Consider the following 7,874-nt stretch of genomic DNA (forward strand, 5'->3'; position numbering starts at 1 on the left):
TTACCCAGACACAGCTGGCCTTAAAGAACAGTGGAATGAACTTACTGAAGGCTCAGTTATGGTGGCAGTAGGAATATGGCACCCTAACAAGCTGGGGAGCTATCCTCCAGGAGAAGCACATGTTTAAAACCATCAACCAATATTTGATGTTGTTTACTCCATAGCTAAGACACACATGTATAGGAAGAGTCTCTCTTATGAGTACCTCTACAATCCAGTTAAAGAATATTTGCTCCTTGTTCTCACAATCTTAGTGTTGGCAGGTTTAGAAGTTTTAATTCCTAAGTGAAAAGACACTTCCAACAAGGAATACAGTCATGGTCTCACACTGCTGAGACTGCTCAGTCGTCATTTTGGTCTCCTCATGACACTGAGCCAACAGGCAGATACGGGTTTTCTATTGGCTGGGATACCTATTCCTAATGTTAAGGAGTAAGTAGATTATTGCATATTTCAGGACATCATAGTCTAAGGAAGCATCAAGGAGAAATTCTAATTTCAAGTTATCTCTGGTACACCAATCATTTTATTTTAAATTAACTTGACAATCAGGAACATGTGGTCTTGGGGAACCTGGATGGCACAGTCAGTTGAGTGTCCAACTTCAGCTTAGGTCATGATCTCACTTTGTGGGTTCGAGCCCCATGTTGAGCTCTGTGCTGACAGCTTGGAGCCTGGGGCCTACTTCGGCCCTTTCTCTCTTTCTCTCTCTCTCTCTGCCCCTCCCCAGCTCGCACTCTGTCTCTCCGTCTCTCAAAAAAAAATAAACATTAAAAAAAAAAAAAAGGAACATGTGGTCTAACATGAAATGTACAGAGGTGGGAATTCCTTTTATTAATTAATTGATTTATTTTTTATAATATCAATTACTATAATTTTATTTTTTAATATGAAATTTATTGTCAAATTGGTTTCCATACAACAACCAATGCTCATCCCAACAGGTGTCCTCCTCAATACCCATCTCCCACCCCCATCAACCCTCAGTTTATTCTCAGTCTTTAAGAGTCTCTTATGGTTTGGCTCTCTCCCTCTCTAACTTTTTTTTTTTTCCTTCCCCTCCCCCATGGTCTTCTGTTAAGTTTCTCAGGATCCACATAAGAGTGAAAACATATGGTATCTGTCTTTCTCTGTATGGCTTATTTCACTTAGCATAACCCTCTCCAGTTCCATCCACATTGCTACAAAAGGCCACTGTCTTTTTCAGAAAGAGACAGAGTGCAAGCGGGGGAGGGGAAGAAAGAGAGGGAGACAGAATCTGAAGCAGGATCCAGGCTCTGAGCTGTCACCACAGTGCCTGATGCAGGGCTCGAGCTCACAAACCACAAGATCATGACCTGAGCTGAAGTTGGATGCTTAACCGTCTGAGTCACCCAGGCACCCTGGGAATTCCTTTTTAAACTTCAGTCTAGGAAGGGGTGCCTGCCTGGCTCAGTCATTGGGAAGTGGGACTCTTGATCTTGGGGTTGTGAATTAGAGCCCTTTGTTGGGTGTAGAGATTACTTAAAAATAAAATCTTTAAAAGAATAAGAAATAAACTTTGGTCTGGGGAAAGCCTATGAAAGGTTAATCTGGCCTATGGATAAAAACAGAAAACTCAAACTTTTGCAAATCACATAGGAAAGATATCAAAAGTGGAAAAGCCCAGTTTATGATCACTGACTGAAAGGACAAAGTCTTCTGACACAAAAGCAGTTCAGAAAGAGAGAGCAGGGAGAATTCAAAGACCACAAAGAGGCTTACCATGAATACTCGGTCCTGGTCTGAGGGCCCCTCCACGCTCCTGGGCTCTGTGGTGCTCCAGATTTGTCCAAGATGGGTCAGATCACAGTAGAAAATTTGACCACTGATTCAAAGATGGTAGTAAGATTTTGTTATTAAATAAAAGCTCCGTACGAGAAGAAATGGAAAACACCAGAATGTGAAGAGTTCCTTGACTTGCTTGCCTTGCTTAGGGATGTGGCTTCTATCTTCCAAAAAGAAAAAAAAAGGTAAAGGATTTTCTTTAGATGCACTAAATCATGAGGCCAATTACATAAAGCAAATGATCACACCCTTGAGAAATTTTCCATGGAACTTGAGACTGAAAGTGTCCAGGATGGAGATACGAATGCAAGTCTGGAGTTCCGGATCCTAGGATGGAGGCTGAGAATCATTAGCACAGAAAAGATGTGCCAGCATTCCTGTCCCATGAGCCTTTGTAGTCCTTGTTCAACTTGTAGGTAATATGAGCGTTAGATGTAACAGTTCACCTTTTGATCCCAACCTTGTGCCAAACAGTATAGATAATGTTTTCCAGTCCTGGGCCCACATCTTCCAGGCAGCTACTCTCCCTTCATATCTCATGGGACAAAATGTTCCTGGAAGGGAGGCATAACAAGGGTCTGTTAGAGACTGTGAATCCTAAGTAGGAAGAATTTTTTTTTTTTTAAGAGAGAGAGAGCACGTGTGCACAGAGGGGCGGGGGGGGGGGGGGGGGGGGGAGGGAGGGAAAGAGAGAGAGAGAAAGAGAGAGAGAGAGGGAGAGGGAGAGAACCTGCAGTAGGCTCCACGCCCAGCATGGAACCTGACGTAGGGCTTGATCCCACAACCCTGGGACCATGACCCAAGCTGAAACCAAGAGTTGGACGCTCAACTGACTGAGCCACCCAGGCACCTGGGAAGAATTTTTTAATACTAAAGCTAAATAAAAGCTATACAATTTAATTCTCCATAGGTAAGTTAGTATGTATTTGTTATGCATGTTGCATATATGAGCTGGCAGGAATGTATGAAATTTTATGCTAAGCAAGAGGTCCATGTTACGGTCTATGCATGGACATGGCTGACTACACACTTGATGATGTGTGTGGGCTGTACTGAAGAAATGGAGGGAAAGTCATTCCGGCTGTTATAAGAAAAACTGGTAGTGGGCGCCTGGGTGGCGCAGTCGGTTAAGCGTCCGACTTCAGCCAGGTCACGATCTCGCGGTCCGGGAGTTCGAGCCCCGCGTCAGGCTCTGGGCTGATGGCTCGGAGCCTGGAGCCTGTTTCCGGTGCTGTGTCTCCCTCTCTCTCTGCCCCTCCCCCGTTCATGCTCGGTTTCTCTCTGTCCCAAAAATAAATAAAAAACATTGGAAAAAAAAATTTTTTTTTTAATAAAAAAAATAAAAAAAAAAAGAAAAACTGGTAGCAAAATAAAACTTTAAAACCAAACGTAAGGGGTGCCTGGCTTGGCTCAGTCAGTGGAGCACATGACTCTTGATCTCAGGGGTTGTGAGTTTGAGCCCCACACTGAGGGTAGAGATTACTTAAAAATAAAATCTTCTTAAATATAAATGAAATAAAACCAAAAGGAAAAATGGAAGAAGAAGAAAAAAAAAAGCCACTATAAGCAATGCAGTGATTTCCCCAGAACAGCCCCGGTGACTGACACTGGGCACGTTGCAACAGAATTTAGCAGCACTGTAGAATTCCATCAAAATTCACATAACTTTCAGTTCAACACGTTCCATTATCATTTGACAAGAGCTCTTCAGCTTCTCAATCTAGAGAAATGTTACAGTTTACAGGGGCTCTGTACCAAGTTTCATTACAGTGGAAGAGAAAATACACATTTTGGGCAATTTACCTTACGTCTTTCTCTCAACAAATAGCTGCTCATGCACTTTACCTTCTTAGGAATTTCTGTTTTTCGGGGCACCTGGGTGGCTCAGTCGGCTAAGCGTCCAACTTCGGCTCAGGTCATGATATCACAGTCCATGAGTTGAAGCCCTGCATCAGGCTCTGTGCTGACAGCTCAGAGCCTGGAGCCTGCTCAGGATTCTGTGTCTCCCTTTCTCTCTGGCCCTCCCCTCTCATGCTCTCTCTCTGTCTCAAAAACAAATAAACATTAACAAAAAATTTTTTTAAAAATAAAAAATAAAAAAACAAAGAATACGTTTTTCATCCATGTGAGGATGAAGCATTGATTCCCGGTTATGAGGTGTCTTAGGATGTCAACATGAAAAAAAGATAAATAAAAATACAATTAAATATTAACCTTAAAAATATTAACTTTGAACAATTTTTTTAAATGACCATAATTTCAGCTGTTTCTCTGGTAGCTCAGGTGAGTCTGGGATGGTGTTCCAGGTGGGAGTAGTGGGGCCATCATGAAATAGAAGAGGGGGTGTTCTGATGCCAGAAGCCACAACAGGGCCTCTGACCAACTGTTGAAGAGTATAAAGTTCCTAAAAAGACGGGGCTGACATCCTGGAAGATAAAGCAGCTCAGGCAGTTTCTAGTCCAGTCAAGCTCCCAGCCTCTCTGCTGTGCAGAAGGCTCACCAGGGAGTATGAGGCATGGAAAATACCAGAATGTGTGGCCATGGAAAGGGTCAGGGGAGTCAGGAGACGTGGTTTCAAGTGGAATGGCGTGGCTGCTGCAGTAATCTTAGCAAATATCCAGGTGCCTGAACTGAGTTGGTGTCCTGGTAAGTGAGGGAGGTTGGAGAACTGGTGCTCTCTGTAAGTGTAAGTTCTAGGGGTTCTAGCAGGAAGGGACTGAAAGCTGGTGGGCTGAGGAGTCAGAAAAGAGGATGGAGGGCCTTGAGATTTCCAGTGTAGAGAGTCTGCAGACGATGAGTAGGTTGGAGGACATTTCCTAGAAGTGGTCGTCTAGATTGAAGAGTAGCTGAATGGTGTTGGAGCTGAGGGGATAAAAAATCTGAAAGGGTTTGCGTGAGTGGGCCTCAGGGTGGACCATATACACAGGATGATGCCTGGCGTGACGAAGGTCAGAGGTGGTAAAACCAGAGGACACAAACCTCAGTGGTGGCATATCAGTAATGACTGGAAGAGGAATGGGGAGTGTAGAGAAGGGTGTTCTTTCTCCAGCCCTGTGAGAGAAGTGCTACCAGGGGCAGGCTCCACTCTACCCAACCCTTTCCAAGGTGTCCTGACTCTCAGGTTTCTGTGCATTTACACCCATCGTTCCTTCTGGCTTGAAGCCTCTTTGTTTTGTTGTTGTTGTTGTTTGATCTTTGTACATTTATTTTGTGAGCAAGAACATGCACACAAGTGGGGAGGGGTAGAGAGAGGGAGAGAGAGAATCCCAAGCAAGCTCCATCCTGGCAGGGCAAAGCCTGACCCGGGGCTCAATCTCAGTTTGTGAGATCACAACCTGAGCTGAAATCAAGAGCTGGACGCTTAAGTGACTGAGCCACTCAAGTGCCCCTGGCCTGAAGTCTCTTTCATTTCGTACCCTATTTCACCCAATCTAAGACACTATCAATTTAGTACACTAAATATCTTTAAAGATATCACTCTAACATCTTTAAAGACATCACTCTGACATCACTTCCAGTGTTAGGCCTTCCTCAACATTTTCAGGCAAAAATTAAACATTGTATCATGCTTCCTGCCTCAGGGTTCGGGTCAACCACCTCGATGGTAGTAATTCAGGCTCAACCACCACTAGTTCTGTGATTTCGAGCAAGTTACATGAGTAATCTCGGTCTCAATTATCTCATTTATAAAATGAAAATACAAACAATAAATACCTCAGTAGTATTTCTGTGAGAATTAGAAGAGAGAAGTTTATCATTTACTGCCTGACACATAGGCATTGCTTAACAAAAACCATCTTTTTCTCCATGGAGAACCTTGTAACGTACCTTAGCCATACACCCGCGGTCTCTTTGATAATCATTTGTTTATAGTCTGGTGATGTCTTTAGTGACAGAGACTTTGTCTCCCCACCCCATCTGTCATTAATGCCCGGCGTGAATCAGGGCTCCAGTGAATGTTGTTGAGATGACAGGGCCCAGCCTGAAGTGGATCTGCGCTGCAGAGGAACTGAGTAGCCAGCAAGTTTCAAGCAAATTTTGCTCTGAAAGGGTGCTAGAAACAAGAGAAATGTCTGGGGTTGGAATGGGACCACAAAGAGCGATTACCAGGAAACTTTGAGCTTTTACACAGAGGACTTTTGAATTTGGGTCAAGCCTAATGAAAACAGGACAGCCAGGGAAACAATCCAGCAGAGGGAAGCTGCCACCCACCATCTTGGGTCCAGTGGTTGATATTCATCCAGATTCAGGCAGGCTGAGAACCTCAAGAGAGGAAGCCAGATCCCACTAAGAGTCAGAACTCCAGTTAACACTGGTTAGTGAAGATATGTTACTGCGAAAGATGAATTTCCATGAGGTCGAGACCCAGAAACCTTCCTGGTTGGACGAAGACAAGCATGGAGGAACTCCCATGGTGGCCAGGGAGCTGTAGGCCCCAGGTAGGAAAGGCCTCTCTTATTGAGGCCCCTGTAGCTTGGAGCGCAGAAGCCTGAATGGTGGTGAGAGGGGCTGAGGAGACCCTCAGGCCTGAAAGCCCAGTCTACTTGAGGTTACCTTAAATTCAGAGAACTAAAGGATCTGTCCTCACAGTCTGAGCTCTCCTGAGACTTCAGCAATCCCTGAAAGGCAAGAGAAGTCTAACTGCCAGCCAAGTACAGGGAGCCCTGAGAGCCTATCCTCTTGGTTTTCTGACTCCAGGTTGAAGCTCAAAAAGTTTGAGGGGCCCAAATCTTGAGGAATCCCATAGAGAAACCTTTCCTTCTCCTCCCATCTGCAGGAATAAGAGAAAGCTCATTCCTCTTGCTAATGCCTAGCCCCCTCATCCTGCTGCCCTTCCCTGCTGACCTATGCAACCCTCCCCAGCCTGGCGCCTCGTTAGGCACGGGGTTTGTGAAGGGGGTATGGGAGGGAGGCACAGGGGCAGGGAGTTGACTGGCTGGCTGGCCAGCATCAGTATTGGGAAGGGTGGGAACACAGGATTATTTCTGCGGCCTGCACTAATGCTCACATCCCCCAAGACATCTAAGGGAGCTACTGGCCCTGACTGCAAAAGTGTGTACTTTGTCTTCCAATTTACTAGTCTCTTGACACTTCATGATGATTAAAAAGCAATATTTTTATGTACTGTCAGCAGGATTTTGATTGTGATGAATGTTATCATCTAATGGAATAAATCATTTATAATCACACCATGCTTTTCTGTGACTAGTTATTTCTACAGGTTGTATTATTTGCTCAAGAAATTCTCTCCAGGCATTAGATTTGACGCCTGCATTTTCACAGTTCAGAAGGTTCATGACTTATACATCTCACAGATATCCTTGCATCCTTGATTGATTGAGCCAGAAATACAAGAGCTGTCTCAGAGAAATCCCTCTCCCTACACTATCCCACCAGAAATCCAAGCTGTTACCCAGCCCTGTCAGTTAACTTTAATAACAGCTCCCAAAACTACTGCTTGCTTCTCACGCTGATTATCTCCAAGGAAATGGACAGGCATGTTCTGATGTGCAAACAGCCAGGAAGTCGAGGCCCAGAGTGTGGCGCTCTACTCACCAAGGGTGGGTTTGGCGAAGAGGCAGAGGGCTTAATTCACTCTTCATTCCCCACTCTCCATGCCTGAAGACTACCTTGCCCTTTGCCTACCAGCTAGTGAGGCATATTACAAATAAATAAGTAAAACCATATGGTAAAATGGTATAATAATAGCCAAGAAGACAATGGGAGAGAACAGAGTCAAGACCTGTGCAAGTACATGCACTCTGGATGTGACAGGTGGGGCCACAAGTCAGGGGAAAGGACACCTCAATGAGTGGTATTGGGACCGGTGGCTTTCCACATTAAAAAACATTGAGGGGCGCCTGGGTGGCTCAGTCGGTTGAGCGTCCGGCTTCGGCTCAGGTCATGATCTCACAGTCCGTGAGTTCGAGCCCCGCGTTAGGGTCTGTGCTGACAGCACAGAGCCTGGAGCCTGCTTCAAATTCTGTGTCTCCCTCTCTCCCTGCCCCTCCCCTGCTCATGCTCTGCCTCTCTCTGTCTCCAAAATAAATAAAAACATTAAAAAAAAA

The 7,874-nt window shown here is 44.9% G+C and overlaps 1 long non-coding RNA gene across 1 annotated transcript in view; it reads right to left on the reverse strand.

Annotated features, from left to right (window-relative positions):
* Positions 1–1,322: 1,322 nt before the first annotated feature.
* Positions 1,323–7,874, reverse strand: part of LOC121039522 (uncharacterized) — an 11,689-nt gene continuing 5,137 nt past the window's right edge. Inside the window, exons 2-3 of the long non-coding RNA XR_005794818.1 lie at positions 5,635–5,860; positions 1,323–2,360 (exon numbers count right to left, since the gene is read on the reverse strand). This is a non-coding gene — a long non-coding RNA (uncharacterized LOC121039522). The remainder of the gene's footprint in view (positions 2,361–5,634; positions 5,861–7,874) is intronic.

The sequence above is a fragment of the Herpailurus yagouaroundi genome, unplaced genomic scaffold (assembly GCF_014898765.1).
Source record: "Herpailurus yagouaroundi ecotype Mexico unplaced genomic scaffold, PumYag 180, whole genome shotgun sequence".
In the NCBI taxonomy this organism is placed as follows: domain Eukaryota; kingdom Metazoa; phylum Chordata; class Mammalia; order Carnivora; family Felidae; genus Herpailurus; species Herpailurus yagouaroundi.